Raw genomic sequence first — 8,928 nt, forward strand, 5'->3', positions numbered from 1 at the left:
ATGACTGACAATTTTCTTAAAGTTATTGGATGATGTGACCAGGAAGATTGACTTGGGTGGGGCAGTGGACGTCGAAACATGTGGTGTTGGAAAAGCACAGCAGGTCAGGCTGCATTCGAGGGGCAGGATAATCTATGTTTCGGACATAGGCCCTTCATCAGGAACGTCCAAAACATCGATTCTCTTGTTCCTCTGATGCTGCCTGACCTGCCGTGTTTTTCCAGTGCCACACTTTTCGATACTGATCCCCAGCATCTGCAGTGCTCACTTTCTCCAAGGGGAGGAGATTTAGTCAATACGGATTTCAGTTACACCAGAGCAGAATGAGGCTTTTCAGCCCCTGGATCCTGATATAAAATTACAGGAGGAGGCCAATAAGCCCCTCGGGCCTATAAAACTGTAACCAGATCAAGCAGCACCAGTATCCAGTTACACAGCAACAGGATCAGTCTATTCAGCTACTTGAAGTCAGTGACACAGGAAATGGAAGACGCCACAAAGTGACTGGACTATGGGGCATACTGGAATAAAACCAGGTTACATAACCCCTCAGACCTCCCCTTCCATTCAGTAAGTCAGGGCTGATCTGCACTCGGCCACAATTTCACTTTTATGCCCAATTCTTTGTAGCCCTCGACTCTCTAACGGGTCAAAATCCATTGACACCCACTCGCAACACCCAACATTTCAGTGATTTGGCCTCCCCTAACTGTCTGGTCCCAACCATCATTACCCTCTGAGAGAAGGAAACACTCCCCACACACATATACCTTGGTCTATTGACATGGATAAAGGGTATGAACACAGCGTCAGCGTGATTGGCCCTGACATCATGGCAATAATTGATTGAGCAAGATGTCAAGGAGACTGAACAAAATTGAACTTGATGGGAATCAGTTGTAAACTCCCCACTGGTTGGATCATTCAGAACACAATGGGGCTGGTGGACATCAATCCTCCCAGTCCCTGGATATCTCTGTGGGAAATCCTCAGGGTAGCTTCTTTGGCAAAAACATCTTCAGCTGCTACATCAATGTATTTCCTTCTGTCATACGATCAGGGGTTGGGATGTTCTGTGAAGATTATACAATGTTCAAAACAATGAGTCACCTCCTAAGGTAGTAAAGTATCAAATCTGGAAAACATTTAATGTAAAGGTAACATGAATCAAAAGCACTGCTGGACACTAAACATTCTCACGATTAAAAGAAAGAGGAACCCCTTCAGGATCTCTAGCTGGTTTCACAGTAATATAAGAAACCCATTCAGCCCATCTGATCTGTTAGATAACAAGAGGTGCAATGCGTTCACTTACTCCTGCCTGTTACACAAGAAGGCAATTTAAAATAAAAGCAGGAGTTGGAATACAAAATACACAGGCAGAAAGCTAGAAGAACAGAATAAGCAAGGCAGCATCAAGACTTTGAGACGTGTACACCTTGGATATAGCCCTTCGTCAGGACTGTGGATTGGAGTAAGGGGGTCTATAGATAAACGGGTGGGTGAGGGAGGAGAAGGCAGAGTGGCGAGGTGGGGGTAAGTGAACACAGATAAAGGGTATCAGCGAGTTGTTGATGGGGGGGCTAAATCCCATTGGTAGCTGGACAAGAGGTTGCTCAGAGGAATGGAAGGGAGGGGAGGGCAAGGGAAGGGAGTCGGGGGATTGGAATGGAGGTTATTTGAAATTGGAAAATTCAAAGTTGAGTCCCCGGAGTGTTGGCTGCACAGGTTCCTCCAAATTATGGTTTGGATTCTTGTGGCAATGGAGGAGGCCAAGGATGGCCATGTCGGAAATGGATTGGGAACGAGAATTGAAATAGGAAGTGACTGGGAGGTCTTCCATTCAACGTTTCAGCTCGCAACCGGATTCACCCCTCCCATTGCCCAACCAGGTTGCACCCACCACTTGTGTCCACATAGCCGTAACTCACCATCCCCCGATCTCCCTACTCCAACAACTCCATTCCCTCTTTATCTGCAGCTCCCCCTACTCCTCAACCCAGTTCTGAAGAACGGTTGTATCTGAAATGTTGACTTTCCCAGCTCATGATGCTGCCTGGCTTGTTGTGTTCTTCCAGCCTTCTGTTTGTCTTCTATAACTCAGGAAGATAGATTCTAGTCAGCACTACGTGTTGGTAGGCAGAAAGCACGGGTTGCCCACTAAAGTACTTGAACCTCTGCCTTCGGGCCAGGAGGAAGACATTCAGTTCCTCGAGACACTGACACATGAACATAAGAGGCCATTCAGCCCCTCAAAACTGATACACTGAAATAGGAGGATGTGATTGTTGCTTCAACACGACAAACTAGTGAGGCATAGACTGCACAGACAGACTGCTCTATGTTGTTCCTCCTGGCTCCATTGCTAATGGTACACACGTGCTATGTTAACGTAGTTTGCTGATCATGAGGAGGGAAAGTGATTGGTTTGTGCCAAGTCCCAAGGAGGCATCTTCCATCTCCGAGATGTTATGAACTAGGCTGGACTACTCAAAACACTTTTAAGCAGGCAGCCCAGAGCATACCTTTGCAATTTGTTTCTATAAGTGTACAATGAAAATTACCAGGGGTAATTTAGCTAGGTTGACTACTAGATTTTAAAACAGACATAAACTTTATTCATAAAATTACACAATGAAACACAAAGAACAGAATAAAGAATCACGACAGAATGCAACCGATTCAGCTAGACTTAATGATGCTATTCCGAATATTCCGAAACTGTCCCAATAAGCAAACTCCCAATAAAAACCAGTATAAATGGAACACAAACTTCCAGGTTGAAGTTGAAGGTCAGAAAAGAGAGAGAGAGTTTCCACACAGCTCCCAGTTGAACTTCCCAGTTTAAGACTCAACTGAAAACTGCTCAGTTCAGCTATTTCAACTAAAATAGCTCACCACTCTCCGTTCATTATACTGGTCACTTATAAAGCATGACCACTTTGGCCTGAAGTCTCATCTATTTCCATATAAACAAAATGTCTCTGAAAATACTTTTCATCTCTGTACCAAACCCCAATAAAAAAGAACCATCAATGTTAAAAGGTGGCTGCATTTTTAACCCTTCAAACCCAATTAGTAGTCTCAAAACTGACAGATACATTATACTAATTGTAAACATTCAAACATGCACAACCCCATGCAAATTCAGGCCGCGGTGTACCCACCACCGAACACCTCCGTATCTCATTCGAGTCTCAAGAACTCATCAGCTTTCACGTTTTCACGACCTGCCACATGCACAATTATCAGATTGAATGGCTTCAACAACAAGCTCCATCTAAACAGTCTGACATTTTTGTCTTTATTTTTTTCCACAAATGTCAATGTGTTGTGATCAGTGTATACGATTGTCTGAGATACATTGCTGGTAATTTAAACACAGTTATGGTGTAATGCCAACACCAACATTAAAGTCTTTTGCTCCACGGGTTGAACATTTCTGTTGATGAACGTTCAACTTCCCAGAATAATACCCGATGGGTCGTCCTATTCCCTCATCATCCCCCTGCAGGAACACCGGACCAATACCCACATCACTGGCATCGATAGCCACCTTGAAAGTCTTCGTGTAATCTAGTGTAGCTAATATTGGGGCAGTGTCTAACACAGGTTGTAGGCTGTAAAATGCCTTTTGACAGTCCTCTGTCCACTGAGAGTTCTTGCCCTTGACAATTCAGTGAGTGGAGCAGCCACACTGCTTAAAATTTGGCACAAACATTCAGTAAGATCCAGTCAATCCCAGCAACCGTAGTACTACATATTTCTTTTTGTCGACAGTGTGGAATATTCCCCAACTACTTTCATTTTTGTATCTCATGGGGCCATTGGTCCATGTCCAATAACGTGACCCAGGAACGTGACTTGGCTTTCTCAAATTCACTTTTAGCTAGGTTTACCACCCAACCTGCCTTCTGAAGTCAATCAAACAAGTCTGATCAATGTGCACCACATGTTTGGGTAATCCGACAATGACCTCATTATCAGTCTCTGAAATGTGGCTGGATCGTTTTACATATCAAATGCCACAACTTTGAACTGATACAATCCATTTAGTGCTATGAAAGCCGAAATTGCCTTTGCTCTCTCTGACAGAGGTCCGTGCCAGTAGCCTTTGAGCAAGTCCAACTTAGAAATGTAAGTAGCTTCTCCCACTTTTTCGACACAATTCTCCAAACATGGAATATGATATGCATCCGTCTTTTAAACGAAGTTGAGTTTGTGATAGTCCTCACATGTACACTGGGTATCATGTGGCTTTGGCGCCATGACTATACATGAGCTCCAAGCACAGTAATTCATTTCGATTATGCCATCTTGGAGCGTGTGCTCTATTTCTTTCTGAACCTGTGCCAACTTTAGAGAATAATGCCTTTAAGGATGTTATTTAATCAGAACAGCATTTCCTGTGTCTACATCATGCACAATTCTTCTTGCATTGAAGTATACACACTTCAAGCCACTTTCCTGTTTACAGGCACCCTCCTTTGAGATTGATGCCATGTTCCTAACCTCCCTACACTCCAGGTCCTGCACTCTAAAGCTACAGGCTAGGTTCCCATGCCCCTGCATGGGACACACTCTGACACACTTGAAAAACTCTGTGAGATTTCACCCTGTCTGGAGTCCGTACCAAATAGTTCATTTCATTCAATTTCTTCCCAATTTGATAAGGTACACTAAAACTTGCTTCTAAAGGCTCAACTGTTACTGGAAGTAACACCAATACCTTATTCCCAATTGCAAAATTGCGAATTTGTGATTTCTGATCCACTTCCTGTTTCATTGTATGCTGCGATACTTTTAAATGCTGTCTAGCCAACTATCCAGCTCTATTTAAAATTTGACACATTGTCCAAATGTGTGATCTCTGAATTCTGCCTTATTAATTTCTCCTTAACCAATGTTAACCGATGTTAACCAATGTTAACTGTCCTTTTACTTCATGCCCAAAAATTAATTCAAATAGTCTGAATTTGGTCGATTCACTCTGTGCGACTCTGATCACAAATAGTTTAAAAGTAATTTCCTTATCGCAATCATCTGGATTCTCCTGATCATAAACCCTCAACATGGTTTTCACTGTTTGATGCCATCTCGCTCATGCTCACTGTGATTCCGAATACTGCGTAGCAGATTTGAATTGCTTTATTCCTAATTTATCCATCACCTTCTTGAATAGTTCGGATGTGAGGTTTATCTGTCTGGATCTCTATTGGTAGTCCATCCCTACGTAAAAAATAAGTATTTTTTTCTACAACTCTTTTAGCTGTGATGCTGCATAATGGGTCTGCCTCTGAAAATCTAGTCGACACATCCATTATTGTTAAGAAATATTTATTCCCACTTAGTCTTTGCGATAGGAGACCTACACAATCTATCAAGACTCTTGTGAAAGTTTCCTCAAATGCTGGAATAGGCATTAAAGTTGCAGGTTTTATTACTGCGTGTGTGACATGTTTGAGACATTTTGCAATATTCACTACATCTTTGTGTAGTCCAGGCCAGTGAAAATATCTTTGTATTTCAGCCTGTAATGTCCTCACTCCGAAATGATATCCAAGTTATAGCTCATGTGCCACTCGCAGCACCTCCTTTCTATACCCAACAGACAAAACAATTTGATGAATTTCTGTCACGTCTGATCTGCTTCAATGAGTGCTGATCTCCATATCTGCATTAAAACATCATTTGTAAAGTAATAATACACAGGAATGCAATCATTCTCTTTCTTGCTAGATATCTTTTGATATAACTTCTGTAACTCCACATCTTTCTGCTGTAATTCAATCAGCTTAGCAGAGCTAAAAATACGTTCATGTTTTCCTACTTGCTCCTTCTGTTTTCCACTTATCTGATCAAAAGGAAACTTTCGGATAACTCTACGTCAGCTTCCTTATCTGTGCCTTTATCCTGCTTAAACCTGTGCATCTGTGATCTTCTGGTCAGGCAATCAGGGGAAGTTCCTGGATAAACATTCTCCAGGTCTTCAGTTGCCCGCATCTCCACTGGCTTTTCAACTAGAGTAGGCAGCACGCCGACCAGTGAATCAGCTATATTATTTGCAAGGACAAATTTTATTCCTCGAGCTGAGAGTTATGGGTCTAGTACACCTATCACACATGCTCCAATCTTTTCTGGACACTCTTGCCTCACTTAACATAACTGAGCACTTTTTGCCTCACTATGAATTTCTGTTACCAGCACATTTTCTGGAAATAGTCTCTCAAGAGTGCATAAAGCCTCACCCCTCAGCATTACAGACTGAAAATATCCTGTGTCAATTAATATTGAAACCTTCTTACAAGTACTCCTGGCCTATGTGAATAATCTTTACCCTTTCATGTAAGTTTTGTTTGCATGTAAGATTTGGCACGTCCACTGATCATCTTGTACACACTGAGGCAGTTGCCTAACTTCCCTTATGCTTTTTGTTACGAGTCCAACAAAATTTCCAGGCTTGTCTCGTTATCCTACATCTGGTTTTCTCCCAGCTCATCAACACTGTGATTTTGTGTGGCCCTCCCTTTGACAACGAAAACACGACAGGTTTTTAACTTCTTTGTCCCCCTCAAGGTTTTCTTTATTACTGTGGTAAATTATCCTTATGATCTGCACTGTGATCCACCTTTCCCTTTGCACGTGAGGATATCTGTTTGGTCCAATTTCTGTCTCTCAGAGACCAGAACTGGCTCTGGAAGCCAAACCAAGTTTATGGACCAGTTCATAATCATCAGCCATTTCAGCAACTAACCTTGCTGCTTACACTCTCTGCTCTTCCACCTGAGTTTGCACTACTTCAGGCAGTTAACTTTTGAATTCCTCCAAGTACTAACCTCTTTAAGGACATCATAGCATTGCTTCAATTTTAAAGCTCATATCCAACTATCGAAATTAGTCTGTTTGATCCTTACAAACTCAGTGAAAGTTTCACCAGGATCCCTGAAAGGTTGCCTATGCAGACAAAATGTTTTTTTTAACCTCCTTATACTCCCCAGATACCTCCTCTGATAGGGATGTGAATACCTCACCAGTCCTACCTACAAGTTTCGTTTGGATCAACAAATTCCACATAGCCTCTGGCCATTGCATTTGTTCAGCCATCTTTTCAAATGAGATGAAAAGGGCATCACATTCTTCTCATCAAATTGAGGCGATGCTTGAACATACTCAAACAAATTCTCACTAGGCTTCTGACTACCAGGGGCTTGCTCATGCCCACTCTCTTCCTTACTAAGCACACCCTCAGCCGTTATCTCCAGCCTTTTACACTGACTTTTCTTTTTAATTGTCAGTTTTTGTTCTTCAAAAGCTCTCTCTTTCTCTCTCCCCTGTTGCTCTCTCTTTTGCCATTCTTTTTACTCTCTGTTCTGCTGCTTTCTTTTTTCCCCTGTTCTGCATTTTATCGAAAGCCAAATGTTTCATTTTGGGTATTAGTTTGATTGGGTTGAGAAAACTTAGAATAGTAATGGCTATTTCAGTCGACAAACGTTTTCTGGCTGTGCATGCAGTGACATTGGAAATTTAACGAAAAATGAATAAGACCAAGTTGCAAGAATTAGCAGAGAAGCTGGAATTGGAACTGACTGCTTCTGTGAGGAAAGGAGAGATAATTATAGCGGTATCTCGTCAATTAAACTTGCTGGAGAAACCAACAAAATCAGAGATAGCAAGGATTCAGTTGCAAATGAAACATCTTGAGCTAACAGCGAGAGGTCAGGAAAGGGCAGCCAAATTCCTTCACACTGTCCTCATGGCACCATCACCGCAGGGATTTGTCTGGTGAAACTCCATTTCACCGTCTCTCTGTAGCAAGGAGATAATTGATTATAAATGAAAGAAAATACTGTCTCAAGTACACTCCACAACTGCAGGTGTCTTCACTCTTATACTTTAATCATTTTGTAATGAACGATACTACTCAGTTATTATGCTGATTACTTGCTGAGTCATAGAGGAGTCATAGAGATGCACAGCATGGAAACAGATCCTTCGGTCCGACCCGTCCATGCCGACCAGATATCTCAACCCAATCCAGTCCCACCTGCCAGTACCCGACAGCTCTGTATGAATTCTGTTAGTGCCCCATGATCAAGGACATCCAGCTCCTTTTCACCAAGAGCACTTCCCATCATCTCGCCTTCTCATAAATACAAAATGCCAAGGATGGCATTTTTTGCCAATCATTTATTTGCCTTATGAATCAAAGTCACACCAACAACAACATCACTGTTGGTATTGGAGTTGATTGGAGATAGTGAGGAGGCGATGGTATAGCTATATTATGTCTGAATATGAATCCAGGGATTCAGGTAATGACCCAGACACCAGATCCGAATCCCACAACGGCAAATGTAGGAAATTAAATTCAATAAAATATCAGGAATTAAGAATCAACTGAAACAATGAAACCATTGTCGATTGTCCTGTCTGGCACGCTCATGCCCTTCAGGAAAGGAAATCTACCATCTTCAGCTGGTCGGGCTTACGTGTTACTCCACAGCAATGTGGTTAACTCACAGTTGCAGTTTGAAACAGCCAAGCCAGCTACTCAGTTACATCAGTCACTTCAAAGCCTCAAAGAAAATAAACCACAGGAACCTCAGCACTGACTACTTACAGCCCACAGACTGCAGTGGGTCAGGAAGGCAGCTCACCAAAACCTTCTCAAGGACAATGAGGAAAGGGAATTAAATACTGGGCCAGCATCCCATTAATGAATAAAAGACGATGATCACACTCAGGGAAGAGAGAAAAACAGACATAAATAACTTTAAGCAGGGACTTTGACATATACCTTGCATGGTCATGATTATCAATAATATGGGAACAGGAAAAACGTAAGTAATGTTAAATTTCAGTTTTTATTTCCATCCCAGCTGATCATCAACAATCTCTTTGTTTGCTTATTTATCTCTATCTCTCTCT

This window comes from Chiloscyllium plagiosum, chromosome 8, assembly GCF_004010195.1.
Source record: "Chiloscyllium plagiosum isolate BGI_BamShark_2017 chromosome 8, ASM401019v2, whole genome shotgun sequence".
Lineage (NCBI taxonomy): Eukaryota > Metazoa > Chordata > Chondrichthyes > Orectolobiformes > Hemiscylliidae > Chiloscyllium > Chiloscyllium plagiosum.